Below are 20292 nucleotides of genomic sequence, written 5' to 3'. Positions count from 1 at the left end.
TTTAAGGTTTTCTTTCATTAGACATCTCTCCTTATTTTCTGGGGAGAGAAAGCACATCTTTTGGGGCACTGTTTTTTATCTGAGCCCATTAATGGTTTGGAGTTGCCAACTTTCCCAGTGCCCAGTCTACAATATGTGAAGTAAAAAAAAAAAAAAATGATAATAATTAAGCAACCAACTGAACAGGGAACTCACTACTATCCTACTCTTCAGATATTGCAATTGTAGCTGGTCTACTTTCCCTTCCACCTTTTTGAGATTTCTTACATTAGTTTCCTGTATAATATCCAGAGTTCTTAATTGTAGTTAGTGAAAGGAAGAGGCAAAATTAACTAAGCCATCTTCCCAGAATCAGAAGACTAAGGTATTTTTAAAATTATATATAATATCACAGTGATGGGATATTGTTGAGAACACTTTTGGAACCTCATCCAGCAGGTCATAGGTGCCTTATTTTAGTGCCGTGTGTTCTACCTCTCTGCTATGTTCTTTGCTGCTCTTCCTTTAGCTTACTGGAGCTCCTCCAACCCAAAGGAGAGAAGGAAAATCTTGCAAGTCTGTGCCCTGTTCCCCCCCACCACACACTTCCATTGTTTCATAGTAGGACTGTTCTGCACCTCCCACTTCAGTACAGAGGACAGAGCAGGTGCTGGATAAAAACGGTCAGGTTGAATGAGAAGCAAGCGGGGAAACTAAGAAGCATGCTTTTGTTTTTGAAGCTCTAGGGTAGAAATCACAAACCACTGGCTATGGTAGGGTGGAGCAGATATGTTTTGTTTGGCCCACACAGAGGATATTTTTTTCTAATTGAGTCAAGATTTTAAAATATGATGACTTCACATTTGAAAATAAAAAGCGAGTCTCTAGTTTGCTCTTTTGGGAGAAGTTCTGGCGACACTGGGCCCACATTCCCACATGACAGTTAGCCAGCCAACTCCCAATTGCCCCTTTGGAAAAGTCGTGTTTTCCTGTTTACCACAGACCTACACTCACTCTTAGCTCCCTGGCCTACTCCAGTCATGACTCTTCATATCTGGGTCCCTGTGAGCCTCCATGTAGGAACCCTTGGTTAGATCTTGGGGAGAATTAAACTATACTAGTATGTAGAGTATTGCATAATAAGAGACTAGAGCAGGACTTGTTATGTAATTTACATAATCTGCAGGACACCATGCAAAGTAAAGTGAGGCCATTTGTTAAACAATGCTCAAGAATTACAAGACAGCAACAACAGAGCATGAAATCTAGAGTGGGACAATTCTAAGTACCAACCTATGCAATCACTCATGTCCCACATCCATGAAGCTGGTCCTGGCTTGGAGGACTTGGTGCTACAAGAGCTGCAGAGGAGAATGGGTGCTTTTCCCTTGCAAAGGTGTTTAACTCACCCCCATTAGGAAGGAGGCAGAAAGCAGCTTCCTGAGCTAAGTGTTAAAGAAACTTAAAAAATGACAACTGTGATCCTTCTTATCGTGGGACCTCAAACTGGCTTTAATCTGATGGGAGACAGGGAAATACATCTACACTCTCATATAAGATGTGTAATAATGGATATTTTTATTAGGGTTTTTTGGGGGAGGGGTGGCCTTTAAAAATGGACTTTGACTTATAAGTCTCTCCTCCTGCTCTACCATGATGCCTTTAGCACACAGGCTTCTTTTAATGCAATTTGATTTTTAACAACCATAAGTGCTAATGTTTTAAAACCCAATGGCCATTTAACATCTTGGATTGGTATGCATTTGATCCTTGCTAAGTATACGTTTCTCAGCTCTTTTTATTTTTGCATTTAATACAGTTCAAGTTAAACTGTAATTGCAACTTATTGTATATTTTATTCATTCATTTGTTTTAACACACTATTGTTTAAAAGTAGTTTTAGGTTTACTGAAATTGAGAGGAAAAAAAAATAGAGAGTTCCATGTATTCCTTCCTATACCCACACAGCTTTTCCTATTACGTTACTTCATATACCTTGCTTCTTATATTAGTGTCGTACTATTATTGCAATTGATGAGTCCATATTGACATAACAATATAAACTGCACTCCATACTTCGTGCTTCTCTTCATCTTTGCTCATTTCTGATGAAACCACAAGTGATCTATTCATGTGATATTGGACCCACTATAGATCTACTCTGTATCTTTCAACAATTTCATCTCTCCTTTTCCATCTTCTCTTTACCTCCATGTGCTTCATTTTGTGTCATTTATCAGGTTTTCTTTCAGCTAATTTGCTACTTCTTTAGCTGAGTCTAGTTGGTCTTACAGGCCTACTGAGTTTTACATTTTAAAGACTATATTTTATTATTTCTAGAAGCTCTGCTGGGTTCATTTTTCAAATTAAGGACTGATTACTTAAATGTTCCGAGACGTTATCTCTGTGTATATATACTTTTCCAGATATTTCTGTAGATTTTATTAACCTGAACTTTTCACACATTTGTTTTTCACAGAAGTGACCTAATTTCTCTATTCCAAGAATAATTGAAAAGAAAGTCCCTATCACTACCACATATGTCACACAAGTGAAAAGGAAAATCTTTCCTTATTAAAATTGTTTACTTGCCATTTATCCATGTAAAAAACAATTGCACAAGTTTTACTATTTCTTCAATTTACAATTGCACAACTATTTACTATTTACTATGAAGAAATAGTAAAACTTGTGCAATTGTTTTTCACATGGATAAATGGCAAGTAAACAATTTACTTCAAGAATACTTATTGAGCACCTACTATGCTTCTGCTACACAGAAGAGGATAAAGTCCTGCCCTATAGAATTCTAGTATTAAAGACTTTGCATTGTGGACACTTGCCTAGGATCTTTGGTTCCCCTTTAAATTCTCTCATCACCCAAGGTCTAACTCAAATACATCTCCTGAGAAACTTTCCTAATAACCATTGAATTAACTTCTTCCATTTATATTTTTCCATAGCTCTTTCCCATCACTATATATACATAGCATTTTGTTGATACCTCCATGGCCACATAAACCAAGGAGTAGCTCCATATTTATGAATCACATACATAGATATGCACCACAACAACACCATAAATATTTGATTAATGGAGGAAAAAAGCTGTATTTTCCTCATTTTTGTAACTCCAGTGTCTTGCACATTGCTGGTTTTCAACAAGTACTTTCTAAACTATTTTGACTTATAAATGCACTGTGAGATTCGAAAAAAACTGTTTAATTTATCATTTAATGGTCTAAAGACAAAATTCCTAACCAAATTCTATTACTATTTATTTGTTGAGAAAATCTTGATAATAGTTTTAATAAAGTTAAAGGGCTGTTGTAAAAGCTTAGAGTTGCATAATATCATGTAATATTCCTGAAAAAAATATACTAAGTCCTCGACCCCAGCATTCCAAGTTATACTTTGTAACTAAGAGTAAAAGGTCCTCACAAGCCTTTTAAGTACTTTCTATTTTGAAATATTTTCCAATGTACAGAAAAGTTATAATTATACAAAGAACTCTTGCATATATTTTACCCAGATTGATTGTATCTCTCTCATGCATATAAAAACACACAAATATTTATATAATTACAGGTAAATATATACACATTTAAGAGTAGGTTGAAGATACCATGCCCCTTCACTCTTAAATATCTCAATGAACATAGTCATTCAACCCTAAGGTTCAGTGCGGGATTTGATCCAGGAACCCTACAGATATCAAATCTGTAGATGCTCAAGTCTCTTACACAAAGTGGTATGATATTTACATATAACTTATGCATATCCTCCTGCAGACTTTAAAACATCTCTAGATTACTTGTAATAACTAAACAATGTAAATGCCATGTAAATAGTTGTTATCCTATATTTCTTAGAGAATAATGACATGAATAAATTTTTTCCATGTTCTGTACAAATCCATTTTTTTCCAAATGTTTTTCTTTCACATTTGGTTGAGTATGTGAAATGGAATCCACTGATATGGATGGCCAATTTTATTTTATTTTTTTTAGAACAAGGACAGTCTAAGAATTGAAATTCTTATGTAATTATAAGAATGAGAAAATTCAATAGTTATACAACATAACTATTTATTTTACAAACCTTATGCAAATGTCAATTGTCCCAACAATAGTCTTGGCTGTATAAACTGAATTTCATTTAGTTTCATGTTGGTTTCATATTTTACCATTAATAATCAATTAAAAGCCTTTGTCTTTGATAACAATGAAAATTTTGAAGAATACAGAAAGACTTTTTAAAAATAGGGATCAATGCATATTTTCTCATATCCATTCATAATTAAATTCTGTTATGTATTGTGGGCAAGAATACCACACACGCCCTTTATTTTTGTCACTGTATTATTACCTTAGGAGGCACATGATTTAAGTCTGCTCTATTACTTGATAATGTTAACTTTGATTGCATGATTAATATGGTAGTGGCCTGATTTCTTCATCCTAATGTATTATTTTTTTTATTAGGGATGTTATATCTTGAGAATATTTAAATAAACTGCTCTTCATCAAACTTTTATCCACTAATTTTAACATTTATTTGTAATTATTATTTAAATTATTACTGTGATTAGAAAATAGTAATTTTTTTCTCTCCCTTATTCCTTCTACATTTATTTGCTGGTATTCTATTTTAAATGAAACCTTTCCATTCAACCCATAAACACACACATATTCTCTTGCATATTATATGGATTCTTTTTTTATTCAATCAACTATAATCCATTGCAATCATTATTTTAATGCTCATATTGTCTCATATTGTCCCTACAGGTTGGCTCCTCTGTATTTTTCACATATCTCCATCAATTTGAGGACATTTTTTAAAAGTTATATTGCATTAGAAGATATTTTAGGCTCATCTTGTATATTGACTGCCCCCTGCCACTAGAATCAGCCAAAACACCATTTCCTTTTGGTGGAATGTGGCATTTAAAAACTAAGTTGTGAACACTAAGTATGTTCATGACAATATAATTACAGAACGATTCATCAGAGTATAATAATTAGTTAGTAAATGATCATTATTCAAATGTTGGATCTTGTAGTTTATATCATCCATGAGATGTGTTGACAGAAATGACATCTACTAAGTTCATTTCTCTGTGATGTAGCTACAGGAATGTTTATGTTAACACGATGAAATGCTGTCTCATATTCATTTAATGAATTCTTTTGTTCCTCAGCTTTTCATGACTTGATACCTTCTCCCACCTATCTTCCAAGACGTAGTAAGGCTTTAAAAAACTGGTAAACTGGTCTTAGGGCTGGGGATGTGGCTCAAGCTGTAACATGCTCACCTAGCAGGTGCAGGGCGCTGGGTTCGATCCTCAGCACCACATAAAACAAAAAATAAAGATGTGGTGTCCACCGAGAAACTGAGAAGTAAATATTAAAAAATTCTCTCTCTCTCTTTTTTTTTTTTTTTTTTTAAAAACTGGTTTTAACTCCTCAGAAAAGATCAACAAATTTTGGCTAATTTCATTCTACTTAATAATTAATAACTTTTTGAAACCTTTTTAATCTTGTGGCTAATTTGTACTGATGCTTTGAAATGAGGCAAATGAAATGAGTAAGTCACACAAACTAGTCAATGATTCCTACGGCAACAAGCATATTGTCAAATTGAAGTTTAATTCATCCGTTTTGTAAAAGAAAGTATCAAGGAGAAAAACAAAGGCCACATTGTCAGATTTTCCACAACTGGCCACCAGATGGCAGAGCACCACACATGGTAGACACATAGCAGTCAGCTGCTTTTGAGACTGAGGTGGCTCAGTGTGGGTTTTCGTTTTATTTTCCCATAAAATCAATCCTAGGATATTTTAAAAGATTTTTTTAAAAAAAATAACATTAGAAAAACAACTTGCATTTCCTATTCTAAAAAAGGCAATCAGCTAACATCAAATGATATGTAGCCAATCAGTATTTCAAAAACAAAAGCTATTTATCTAGAACTTTTCACTTAATATTTCAATATGCCACTGAAGTCATATAGAAAGAATAGAATGAAGGAGACAGAACAAGAATTACTCCATTTTTTTTAGGTTTGAGCCTAAAATCTGCATATAGTTAGAATTGTAAGATCATTCTCTAATTTTTAAATATATTGCACACATCATGTGTAAGGGATTCAGAATAAACATTATTTGCATGAATTGATGTATAGGCCTCTAAGAAAATTACTCTCCCAATATATCTGTATTAAATCTACACATACAGAAAAGAGTGTGTAATTATAGTTAAATTTTTCAAGATTGTAGATTTTCAAGTCTAATTCTTTTGTACTCTTAATGTCCCTATTCCTGTCCTGTTTACTCTTTAACAAATTCTTAAAATTTAAATAGTTACATTCAACTCCCAAGTGTGTAAAAAACCCATTGCTGATAGTTTTGGACAATCATTCTAATCTCACGGTGCCATATTCTCAAAGATAACTTACTCTAGATTTTATACAACCATTGATAGATAATTTTTGGCCCCTTAGTTTTGAGGGACTTTGTGATACTGATTTACTCTGTGATTGAACAAATAAAATGTAAATAGTACATTTTCAACTCAGAGCGAAATGCTGAGGATTTCAAAATGCAGCACAGCTGAGAACTAGGATGACCATTGTAATTTTGTGGTAGAAAAGTAGAAATAAATTAAGAGAAATTGGAAGAAAAGGCTGGTAAGAAACATCGTCTTTAACACACAATAATGATAATCAAATGTTGAGAAATCTTCAGCGAGTTGTTTCCTTGCTATTATAATTATATGTTCCACGTAGTCACAATATTTGTTTTATCCCCATAATCTCCATTTTACACTTCTCATTTAGAAAACAAAGGAGCATTTTTCTTAAATGTCACATTTGTATTTTCACTTATAAACTTATGAAGGTATTTGGCACGCCTTCCTCGGTGAACTTAAAGTTTTTTTGCTTTCTTGCCTGGATCGCCTTTTTGAAGCCTAAACTTAACTGTTTCTCCAGATTTTCTATACTGCACTTTAAGTAAATCAATCCTCTAAATGGGAAAATACTATTTGTGGGGACATTCTTTCACTCAAGCGACACAGCATAGCTCTTTAAAAGGGTAATATTTCAGCAGCCATTTCTTTAGTTACTTCTTTTTTTTCTGTCTTTCCATATTTTTAAAATTAAAAAGCTGCATATGATCCCTTTACTCAGTTGGTTGGTCAGTGGGCTGCTGCCCTGGTGAGGCTGAGCTGTCTAAATATAGAAATGAGCATATAACTTGCATCAGTTCCAGTATCATGCCTCCTTTCTATGGAAAATACACGATTCAATTTAATTACATAAGCTGTCGTTCTCTAAGACGGGGCTTCCAACAGGGCCAAACAATTCTGAAACGAGTTCGTCTCTTTTTTTAAGAGGGCTAATCAGAAGGGATTTGTGATATTGAAATCACTAAGAGGTAATTATGAATGATTTTGTGCAAGTCAGAAATGAAGGATTTTCCCCCAAAGCCTCAAATCTTTGAATCAACTTTGTTTTAAAATAATGGAAGTTTGTTGCTTCACTTATATTATCACACACTAATGTTATGTACAGATTTCTCAAATGCCAAAAATGAAAATAGGCTTCTATTTAAAAAAAAAAAAAGGATGAATGGATTCCAAGTGACAAGAAGAAATGACAAACATATAATTCATATCTAATTCTAGAAGCAGAAATTACCACAATAATAAAGGACAAGGGAACCTACTCTATAAAAATCATATTAATAATGGACTTCAACGCTGAGATTTTTCATTGTTTCTTTACAATCGGATAAGAAAAACATGCCCCAGAAAACTTTCCAGAGTCTGTTGACATGAACACCTCTTTTTGCTATTAAAGTAGAAACTAGTAATTACATCTATAAAAATGACACTCTGGTAATTATATATTTAAAATATGAATCCTGATGTTTAATTAGGTCATATGACTGTAATATCAGTTTGCATTAGCAGCAGATTATCAAATCCTAGCAATTCACCCCATAGAGAAATACAAGTAGAAAATCTGCTGTAATTTTAAGATTTAAATAGAACAAACCATAATGCAGTACAGTATTCTTTAAATATTTTAGTGTTTACTGATGTTATTGAGTAATGAAGTTTGTCATCATGCCGTATTCTTCTTAGATAATTACTCGGTGGCATTGAGCACAGGGGAAGCTTGATATGTTTTTCTTCCAGAAAAGCTTTCAAATTAAAGCTCAGAGTAGGATTCAAAACATTTATTTGAAAATGGTTGTGTATATTTTTAACATGTGTATTTATATACTATTATTTTTTTCCCTGAAATTAATTACATTGTGTTTGGATATTAGGTAAGTAATTTTAATTTTTAACCTGTATTATAAGTCTTTATTTTATTAGTTCTATTTTTCATTTATAAATAATGAAGCACAAATAAAAACTTATTTATAAAACTAAGTAGCTCTAATTAATGATTGATAGTTTCTATAAAGGTTAAACATACGCCTATATTTTATATTTTAACGTTTCATTTTGGATTAATTATAGTCAGTGGAGTTTTTTTGTGAATTTTTGTTTGAATCCCTTCTTTTCTAAACTACACCGACTGATATTTACAAAAGTACAAAAAAAGTAATAGCGTTTGGTTATCAATTGCTGAATATTACCCTCTTTCAGTGGCATTTCTTGGTAGAGATCATTTACAGTTTATTTTGCTACTTCTGAGATACCCCATGAGAACTTTGTCCTTAATGTTCTATTTCTCCCTCAAAACTTGTTCTTTAAGATAAAGATATTAATTATCTGCCACAGAATTCATTTGTGTAAGTTTAATGATGGAAGTGTTTTGAAATACTTATAAATTTTAGCATGCGCTTATAATGTATCTAATAATCTGCACGGCAAAAAAAAAATGTTAGAGTGCTTTTCCATTTAGTCCATAAAAGCTAGGATTTCCCACACATAGGTAACTTTACTATTCACTAAACTTGTCTTAAAATTCTTCTACACATTGTTGTTGATGCTGCTACCAGAACTTTTATGAAAAATTCCTGCCTTTTTTTTTCTCCCTGTAGCTACGTCTGTGTAATTCATGGCTATAAACATAACTTCAGTAATGAGAGAAAAGTCCGTTCTTGGAATACAAAAATCTAAACGTGCTTGAGAGGATCTGAGAATTTTATATTCTTTTATGTAATGGGCAAGAGAGAAGAGATTTCCTTTATCATACTCTTCAACTGTGTCTTTTTGTGTTGACTAAAGCAGCTAATTGAATTACATACTGACAAAATGTGTGTACTAACATTACTATTGTGATAAATGATATTTGGTGCCTGTGATCCACTGTAAAAAAAAATCCATTTCCTAACACTAGGGGTCATTTCAGCTTGTGGAATTAGTGCATGATATTTAGTTTTAATAAAAGAGAAGGTCAGGAGTATGACATTTTCTAGAAAAGTACTATCCTAGAAAAATATTTTCCTGGGCTCGGATCCTATTTTCTCCCGCTCATCAAACTATGAATAGATTCTGGTACTTTTTCTAATGTTAAAATTGTGAAACCAAAAAGGTACTCTAAGTTTCCTGTCTAAAGTTCATTTTTGTTTATTCCACTAAAATGTCCAGACTCTGCTTCTGAGGACCTGAGGCTTCATTTTAAGCTTTGTGAATGCTGGCCATTTATGTTCCTCAGCCTTTGGACTTGCTCTACCCTTTCTGCATGTCTTCACAATGGGATCCTCCAGAGCCACAATGGAAGTCTGACCTGTTTTCCTCTAATTTTCAAACTTCTGTGAAGTAAAGTAAATGCACTCGAAAGAACAGAGCTTTGTCCTTCCCATATCAAAACAAATAACTTTTCATTACAATATCTCAGATTTTTTACTCCTACAAGTTTTTAAAAATTCCAGGCTCCTCCCTATCATTACTCTTGCTTTCTTCCCTGGGCCTTAATAATATATATTACTTATTTCTTTTTAAAATTCACTTTAAGGCCATGGTTCTGAACATGAGAAATGACGCAAGGAAAATATTTATTTTCAGAATAGCATTATGTATTTTCAAATGTATTCTAGATTATGTAATATGAATTATGATACTGTTTATATTGAACGGAGTGTGTAATTGCAAGCTATAAATCATTTCTGGGTATCTGAAAAATTTAGCCTTCTTACTCCAGTTACACACATAAATAAAGATAGCTATATTTGTTTTTCTGATCCAATTTTTATATCAGCTCAAAGTCTGTTGTGCTTCAGAAAGTGTAACATATTATGTTTAATGTTTCCAATCTGAAATAAAAATATTTCCTTTGGTTAAAAAACTAGATATATTTCCTATGCCTAGTATTTGCTAAACATACCAATACCAAAAGAAAGTTTGGTATACTAATGCCAAATGAAAGTTATTTTGTCTACTAAAACCTAACAAATGATAAAAATATTCATTAAGCTTACACTGATGAAAATGATATGGACTTCCTTTTTCCAACTTAAAATTATGATTTTAAATAATTATAAATAAATGTGTCTGATTTTCCAGACACATCAGTTACTCTGTGTAGAGCTACGGTTACAAAGGCCTACTATGTTCTGCCTACAGAATTCTGTTACATTGGGTTGCCAATATTCTAAAAAATAGAAATTAAACAACAATACTGTGTTTTTGTTCTGCTACTAATATTCTTAATTTGGGAAATAAAAAAGATTGAGGTTTTTTTTTCAATAGTTGACATTTTAATGGCCTCAGACCTGTGGACAAGAATTCTCAACTACAAGAAAGGTTTATTATAAAGATAATGTAAAGTGGGGAAGCACGCTGAAACAGTATTGTTACTCACACTATAGGCTCAAAGTTGCATGTTGACATTGACATATCCTATTCCCCCAAATCCCTGAAGTCTATACTATTTGAAGCTAATGTGTCATACTTCTTAAAATGCCTAATTTAGAGCCACTTGGAGGAAATATGTTGAAAGAGTAAAATATAATACAAAGTATGGTAGTGGGGATAAGGTCACCAAAGTTTTAATTTCATCTCTGTCATTTGCCAGTGCATGACCTTTTGGAAATTACTACCCTTTCCTGGCCTCTGTTTTCTCATCTGTGTAAGAATGAAGAGGGTGGTCTGAAGAGGTAGCCTCCATGATCTTTCTGAGTCTGAGACTCAGTATTATCTCTCTGTCCCTCTACTCTTAACAGCCAGTTTTTACCCCCCCTCCCAAGGAAACAGCCTGATCTTAACCTCTTTTATACATTGCATTTTTTATGCTTAACTACTTTCTGAAGAGAATATTATGTACACACGTGTCTGTATCTTGCTCAATGGAAAAAAAAATCATACGAATCTCCTCCTTTTTATGGATTAACATGTTCCTGAAATGATTATCTAACTTTCTAAACACACATACACACATTCTAATGTGTAAGTTCAAAAATAGAAATGTAGAAATTGACTATATGTTCACAAGTTTTTAGTAATAGAAACCTTACCTGAGGCAAATCCATCAACACTGAATGAAAAACCCAGAGGAGCATTTAAAGATACTGTTTTTTTTTATGAAGTCAAATTCTCTGAAAGGTCAAAATCCTTTGCAGAACAGCGATACCCAAAGACAGTTGGTTGAACTTATTTAAGAATATTATAGTTCGACATGTATAAAAGAATTCACAGTTTCATTTCCTCCTTTGTTCTTTGGAGACCCATTACTTTGACCATGTTGAAACACGGTGTGCCATAAAATATCACCTTTCTCTCTCTCTCTCTTCCTCTCTCTCTCTCTCTCTCTCTCTCTTCTTTCTTTCACCTATTTCCAATACCTATTCGTTGCTGTTCTAGCATGGCAGTGATGGGATTTGATGTCATAAAAATGGTAGCCCACAAGAGAAACGTGTTACAAAAGCTACTCCTTTCTACCCTCCCTCCCCCTGATAATAACAATTTGCTAAATTGTTGGGAAGTTGTTATAATTCCTTTTCCAAATTATTACTCGCCCTTTAGATTAGAAATGAGGCCAGGGTTAGCAATCAGCTATAAATGGTAGGATTTTTCAAGTAAGAAGCACTTGTCTGATTGTGAAGTGGAGGCCATTACTGCCTTGATTGGGCCTTTTTTTTTTCCCCCAGCTCGCTTGATTTGCGGTTGAGAGCGCATATTCACTCCTGTACTGTGAGCAATCAAAGTCTCCCCCCTCTCATTTTTCCTCAGCGATTTAGGGTCCACTACTTTGGCACAGCTGCCACCTTTTAGCCTCCATCATGCAGAATATTTTTTTTTTAAATAACGGGTGGGGGATGGGATCAGGTAACCAACGTACATTTGGCTTCTTAATCGGCCTGTTTTATATTTTTCGGAGAAGTTTTTCACTCAGAATAAAAATCATGTTGGAACTTGGACTTCATTCAATAAATAAGTTGGGAAAGAGACCTGAAGCTTGTTAGAATATATTTTCTATTTCTTTGGGGGAAACAAAACAAAACAAAACAGGTGTGGGGTACAAAACTGTGACTGTGACATCTGAAAGCACAGTTCATTGCAACCCTAGCATAGTCTTTGTTCTCTTGGGAAATAAAACACAAACAAGGCTTGAGTTGTTTGTTTGCTTATGTGCTTGCTTTGTTTGGAGGGTGTTTCATAAGTTTTTCAAGAAATTCAAGGTGTATAGGAAGAAGAAATTGAAATCTCTTTAAATTATAGAGTCTTGTTTTGTCAGAATTAAAGATTACTTTCTCTTCTAATTTCAGAAGAACTATTTTTTTTTTGTCAACAGTAAGAAATATTTTTGTTAGCAGTTAAGTTCATCTTGTCTTGCTCCTTGGAACCCATTAGAGATCCCTGAAGAAACTGGAGTTTTAAGGTTGGAATGAGCTTATAATCCTGAAAATGGCATCCTAGGCACCTTCCTGAATCTTTTCAGCCATCATCAAATAATGATGCTCGTGTGAGAGCCCCTCGTCTGCACCCCTTTCCTGCTACTTTCCCCCCAAAATTGAAATACTCAAATGAGTTCCATGACAGATTTTTCTTAATATATCCTCCAAGTCAGGGTCAATCAATGTGTAAGATAAATCAAGTTGAAACAAAGTCAATAATACTATCTGATAGGTAATTGTTCCCTCAAGATCTGAGTCTGAACTCCCAATAAACTTTTTTTTTTTTACCAGATTTATTAAGATACAACTTAACAACCTACAATTCACTCATTTAATGTACAATTCAATGAACTTTAGTATACTCACCTAGTTGTACATCTGTCCATTTACTCTCTCTCTCTCTCTCTCTCTCTCTCTCTCTCTCTCTCTCTCTCTCTCTCTCTCTCCACCCCCAGGTCTATGCCACCACTGATCTACTTTCTCTATATATGTGTGTTTGCTTTTTTTGGACATTTCATATAAATGTAATAAGACAATATATGTTCTTGTACCTCAGACTCTTTCTCAGAGATATTTTTGAGTTTGGTGCTGCATCCTGGCTGTAGCATGTACAGCTTTTGTTCCTTCTTCTTGATGAACTGTATCTGTTGTATGGACCCATTATCCATTCATCTGATGACAAACATTTGAATGTGACATTGTTTCCATTCGGGGGATATTGTTATATATGCTGTTACAAACATTCCTGTCCAAGCTTATGTGTGAACACATGTTTTTATTTTTTGTGGGCAGGATCGAGGAGTAGAGTTGCTGAGTCACATGATAAATCTTTTTTACTTTATAAAGAAACTGACAAACTATTCTGAAAAATGGCTGCCTCTCTATGCCATCCCACCAGCAACATATAGGAGTCCCAATTTCACCACATGCTTGTCAACACTGTTTATTGTCTTTTTTTGTTATAGCCATTTTTAGTGGATGAAAAATTGATCTTGTGGTTTTGATTTATATTTACCTAATGACTAATGATGATGATAATTGTTTCATGTTCTTATTGACCATTTGTGTATTTCTCTGAAGAAATATCTACTTAAAACCTTTGCCCATGTTTAGCTGGGTTGTTTATATATTCTGAATATAAGTCCTCCTTATCAGATAGAAGATTTGCAAATATTTTCTCCCAATCTGTGGGTTGACTTTTTACCTCCTTTTTTTAAAAAAAAGTGTTTTTAGTTGTTGATATACCTTTATTTTATTTATTTATATGTGGTGCTGAAAATCGAACCCAGTGCTTCACACATACCAGGTAAGTGCGCTACTGCTGAACCCTAGCCCAGCCCAACTTTTCACCTTCTTGATGGCATCTCTGAAGCATAAAAGCTTTGAGTTTTGAGGAAACCACTTTTAAATTCTTAATGGAGCACAATATTCCATCAGTTTTGAATATAATTGTTTGTAAAAAAGAGATTGAAAAGTGAAAGATTCAAAGAAAAATCAACAATTGTGCTTGGGTTAGTTTGAGAAAGGCGAGAGCTGATTTTTCGATTCCACTTCCACATAATCTCAAAGTTTATGACATGAGAACTAGTTTGTTATTGATATTGTTGTGTTGCAACTCTTCATTTCTAACTTCACATTCATCATTCAAATATTTTCTTAAGTAGGGTAGCAGAAGCTCAAAATCCAGCCATGCTCAGGTCACAAGTAGGTTTGAACAATGCATCTGTAAAGAACCTAAGGCCACAAAACTCTGTTCTCAGGGCTACCTGTGAGTAGCAGGAAATGGCTGAAGAAAATCAGGATCCAAAGAAGCTCATTCTCAGACAGGAGACCCTGAGATTTACCCTCCCAGGCCCACTGCAGTGAAATGCATGGAATGCACTCTTTCAAGGCAAAGCCATTGTTAAATGCCAGGTTTATTGTTGGTAATAAAAACAGACCTTAACATACCTTGTGAGTATGGGGGCACCTTTAAAGAAGACCCAGAACTTGTTTACAATACCCCTGGCTCAGCTCAACTGTAGCAGAAGTGCATGGACTTTCCTTTAGTAACATGAGTGGCAGGCTCTCAGTGCTTCCTAGAACCTACAAATGAGCAGCATCCAACAGTGAAACTTTTTGACATTAATCATCAACCTCTAATGGGTTTGCTTTGCAAGCTCAGATTTCCATCTGACAGTTGTTGTATATCATAGAAGATATACCCATAGTGCAGTCTGATTGTTCAATATATGTCTTACTTCTTTGTAATCATTATGAATTTAGCCACCGATACCCAAAAAGCACATACAATTTCATCAAACATTAAGGAATCCTCTTATTTGACTTAGTAAACTTCAGAGTGGTTTCCTTTTATGTTTGTTTGTTTGTTTTTACAAACTCTGGATATAACTACAAATTCAGTAATCACCATTGTTATATTTTATCTTATATAAGCAACTGTTGTTGCAAATACAGTATAAAAAATGGCAAATATTGTGTGGCCTGAATATTTCCATCAAAGTCTGTTGAACTCAAGTAGGAGGAAGTTGTTATCTTTATTATTTTTACACTTGACTTCTCACCTCCTGGATATCTTTCTTAAAGTGACTTTCAATTGAGGCTCAGAAAAGAATGGTACAAGGATACAGTTAACCCTTTTTGTCAGAGTTGAAAAGTTTGTTCAAATCAATACATGTGGTGACTAAAGGACCTAACCAGAACAGCTGTAGAGGAGGAAAAGTTTATTTAGAGGCTCACAGTTTCAGAGGTCTCGGTTCATAGACAGCTCCATTCCTTGAGGTTTGAGGTGAGGCAGGTCATCATGACAGAAGAGTGTGACAGAAGGAAGCAGCTCACACAATGATCAATAGCAGAGACAGAGACTCCACATGACAGATACAATATATGTCTCAAAGCCACACCCCCAATGACCCACCTCCACCAGCCACAACCTACCAACCTACAGTAACCCCTCAATTAATCCCATCAGGGTGATTAATTTATTGATTGGGTTAAGGCTCTCACAACCCAATCATTTCTTCTTTGATTCTTCTTGCATGGTCTCACACGTGAGCTTTTGGGAGATACCTCACATCCAAACCATAACAACACGGAAACCTAAGCTGAGGATGGCGAAGTTAAAGCTGTTGATTGCAATTAACCTAGGGAAGTGGAAAAATGGTGCTAGGTAGTTAATTAGAACAGAAGGTTCTATGAAGTCCAGGCAAATTTCACCAGAAACAAGACCAGGTGAGTTGAGAACAAGAATTTGTCTGGATAAATGTCAGATAACTTAAGCAGTTCCTAGTGGTTTTTATAAAATGAAAATAGAAAACAGAAAAGGCACAGCCCCACACAATAAGCCAAGTTCTGAAAAGAAAGGAACCAATGGAACCATTAGCAGAACAACATCTGGGGTTCAGATCAATAACACTCATTCTAACACTGGTTGAATATTCTTTGATTTCTTAAGTGACTATGTTGTATCAACTCAGCAACTTTATACAAAGGAAGGAAATAGGTAACTTTCCCTGTCATAGAAGCTCCACAAGGGAAGCAGATTTAATTTATGACACCTGAATTTAAGCAGGTCTCATCCTTCTGTTTTATGGATGGAATAATAGTAACAGTAGTATCTCGGGCATCCCAGATTTTTGCCCCAACATACTGCACAAGATATCAGGACATGTTCCTAGGAGAATGCAGGGGACATTGTGGATAAATGGAGGGTGTTATCTGGAGGTATTGACTATACTTCTATTCCCACAGGGTTCTTGTTCATTGATTTTTACTTCTGCTTCTGCCAGGAACTAGAGCAGGTAGCAAATATCACAGTTCCTGCCAGGAGCTACCACTGCCTCCTTTCAGGAACCTGCTGTGCCCTCCACATCCAACCACCATCCTGCTGGGTGATAGCTATTTTTAGTGCCCTGAAATCCCTCAGTGGGCCAAAAAAGAATGTAAAGGGATACACATCTTCAACCACTTGCATGATATTCGATTTGATCCATCTTCAGATCTGCACTTGCCCCAGAGCATTGCAGAGCTATAACAAAACAGTCCTTGACCTCTGCCCCTCCGCACACCCCTTCTCAGTCTGCTGCCAGTTTCCCTTCTTCTCATTCTTCAGACAATCCCCTCTCTCCATGGGGATTGTCTGGATATATATCTCAGGGCAAAGCAACACAAAGTAGGCAGATTTGCTTCTCTACCCTAGTTGGGGTCTATCCAATAGCTTCTGCACCTTGATGAAATTTCTCATCTTTTCATGAATGTATTCCACCTTTTCCAATGTACCCCGTTTGTATCATTGCTATTTTAAGTCCTGATATGGTAAGTTCAACATATTTAAGTCTGTTTCTACTGAGTCCATCTCGTGTGTGTGTGTGTGTGTGTGTGTGTGTGTGTGTCTTCTGTTTGTACCTCTTTTAATGTTTTATTGTATTTCAGATATTACATAGGGGTGTGCGTTTATATATATATATATATATATATGTGTGTGTGTGTAAATATGTATATATGTGTGTGTGTGAGTGTGTGTGTGTGTAGTGCTTCTGTTTGTTTTATTGTATTCCAGACATTTTGAATAAAAGAAAAAGAAATTAACAATATAGACCCTGAGAAGTAAGCATAAACTCCTTTTCCTTTCCTGTTTGCTGCTTTGAATGAGAATGAGACACAGTGAATCTGACTAGGGGGGGGAAGGGGATTTGGCCTTTTTTTAAGCATTAGTTTGGTTCAGTTCCCTTCACTTCTGGCTTTAAATGTTTGAAGGGTGGAGCCAGGAATTTTCCAACAGTAGGAATGAGTCTCTGAACACTGAGATTCCTCCGCTCTCTGCATGCTTTACTGCCATACCAGCTTTCTGAGCTTGATAGATCTCTCCTCTCTTCTCTCTCTCCCTCCAACTAGGAGGATGCCAGATGTGTGGAATTACTTGAGAGTTCTCCTTGCTCTCTGGTTTAGGATATAGGCACTTGAGATCTCTCTCCTCCCTGCTGCCCTCCTGCCAACTCTGGAGAGGAGTTGCTTCTGCTCAGAATGACTTGAAGAGCTTTCTCTCAGTTTTCCTGCCTTATGTCAATTAAGTGCCTGGAATGGGTGTCTTCCATACTCCTCCCCTGTCCCGGGAGCTGCAGTGTACCTCCTGAGCCCTCCTGCTCTACCTTTAGGCACTACTACTCATAAGTACTCAGTAAGCACCACAGAAAGACTGCTAGGCAGATCTGTGGCAGAGGCTTCTTGGAATTCTAACCTGTCACACCTGCTCATCTGAGACCATTAAACGCTCTTTAACATTTTGGTGGATTTCTCTGTATCCCTATTTCTGGTGAATTTTTCCTCCTGTTGTTCCAATATAGAAAGAAACATTCATAGGTCTCTTTTCAACTATGAAGGGCATGCCAATTTCTGAAACATAGTTAACTTAGGTTTCTTGTGTTCTCAGCTCCACAGTGAGTTTCAATGTTATACAGCTTGTTTTGGTAATTAGGTCGAGAGCAAAAGTTTCTTCCAACTTTCTATACCCTCCCCCCCGCAAATTACCCCCAACCTGGTTTATAGGAAAAAAAATTAGCTCATTTTTGCTTTTCTATTTCATAGGCTTATATAATATTCAATGAGTTGAATGATTATTACAGCTGTATGGCTGTTATGATCAATTTGGAGAACAGCAAAACTGAATCTGGGTAAATAGTGCTTCCCTGGTGAAAAAAGAAATTCAAAGGCTCTATTAGCCTCAAATCTTCAAGGCATGGACATCAGTACATAGATTTTGAACTGAATTATAAAGAATTCTGAAATAGCCAGGAAAACAGCAATAACCACAAACAAGCAAAAATCAAATACTACTCTATCACCTACAACAAACTTGGGCCTTATTGATTTAAAAATATTCTTTTAAATAAGTGAAAACTCTCCAGGTGGTGTGATAAATATGCATACTACTCAAACTAGTAAACAAAGTTCAGTATTTGTCTTTCTCAAATGTTAGTTTATTCAACCAGCTTGAGTAAACTAACATTTGATAATAACTTCTGATATTGCTAAGTTATTTCTCTTGAGCCCTCTATTGTAAAAATGCTAGTATCTGCATGCTGGATTGGCTCTCTCTGTCTCTCAAAGCTGATGAAAACTCTTAATTCCTGAAATCCCTGTATCATCCATATTTTTTGTAATCTTAAACAATTTCATTATGTTGGTAATTTAATTTTAAGCAAGGACTGTTCTGTTCATGGTCCTTCCTAAGTTATCCCTCGATTTCATAGTGATGCTTTAATTATCATTTGAGCTGCCTTTGGTAAATTAGTCACTTCCCAAAGGACCCACTTCCTAATACCATCATATTGGTGATCAGGTTTCAACCTGGAGAATTGGGGGTGATTCAAACATTCAGCTAAAGCAACCTCCTCCATCTCTGCTCTCCTGGGCCCTTTCTCCTGCTGGGTTTGGACATTAGCTTCTTTCTGAGATCTTGTTCAATGCCTTCTGTTAGGGTTCCCACCACCTATGTCTGGGTGTTGGCAGGGGTGGCGGGTGTAGCCATCTCTGTGTGGGAAACATTCTCAGGCTTTGGCTCACTTCAGCTGATTTAGTAGAATTGTCTTTGTGCAGAGCAGAAGGTAGAGGGCAGTTGTGTGGGAGCCATGACTTTTCAGACAGTGCATTTCTTATTCGTGGTTACTAGATTTTGAAATCTATTGGCTGTTTTAATATTTGGTTGTTGCAGTAGCTTAAGGTACACCTTTTTTTCCTGGCACAATTTTAATCCACTGTCTTAAACTAGGAATCTGCCTGTGTGAGGCACTTTGCATATATTATCTTTTGAACTTTCACAACAACCTTGTAAAATATGTAATGTTATTCTCCTTTTAAAAAATAAAATCAGGCTCAGAGAAGTCTCACAGCAAATAAGCTGTATATACCCAGATGCAAATTCAGATCTGCCGACCCTACACAAGAGGATTATTTGCTTTTGCCATTTCCTATACTGCAGTCATGTTAAATCATCCTTTAAAAGCCAGCTGTCTTTAGTGTAATAAAATACCAGATACCCAAGTACAGATCCTGTAATCCCTTGTTGGACATGTAAGGGACAATGTGTCTCTTAGAGGGGGAATAAAAGCCTACAAAACCAAGAAAGATGCTCTTTTGATCATTTTAGAACTGGGTTCAGATGGAGGGTGAAGTAGGGAGGGCAGTGAAGTCCAGAGTAACATCTTCTCCTTTGTAGGAAAGAAAAAAATGAAATGTTAGAAATATGATAGAATGTGAAATGTGATATTGCATGAAATTGATGATGTAAATTTTGAGCCATTATTTCAAGTTAAAAATGGTTGATTGAACTGCACATTTGTATTCAATTCTTCCCTGAAGCCCCATTATTGATTTCTTTCTAGTAAGACATAAATCCCAAAGACAGAGAGAAAGGAAGAAGAAGCAGTAGCAGCAACTTTGGAAGCTGAAAGTCATGTGGA

This window comes from Spermophilus citellus, assembly GCF_964194105.1.
Source record: "Spermophilus citellus genome assembly, chromosome: 9".
NCBI lineage: Eukaryota > Metazoa > Chordata > Mammalia > Rodentia > Sciuridae > Spermophilus > Spermophilus citellus.
This window is presented reverse-complemented; position numbering follows the sequence as displayed.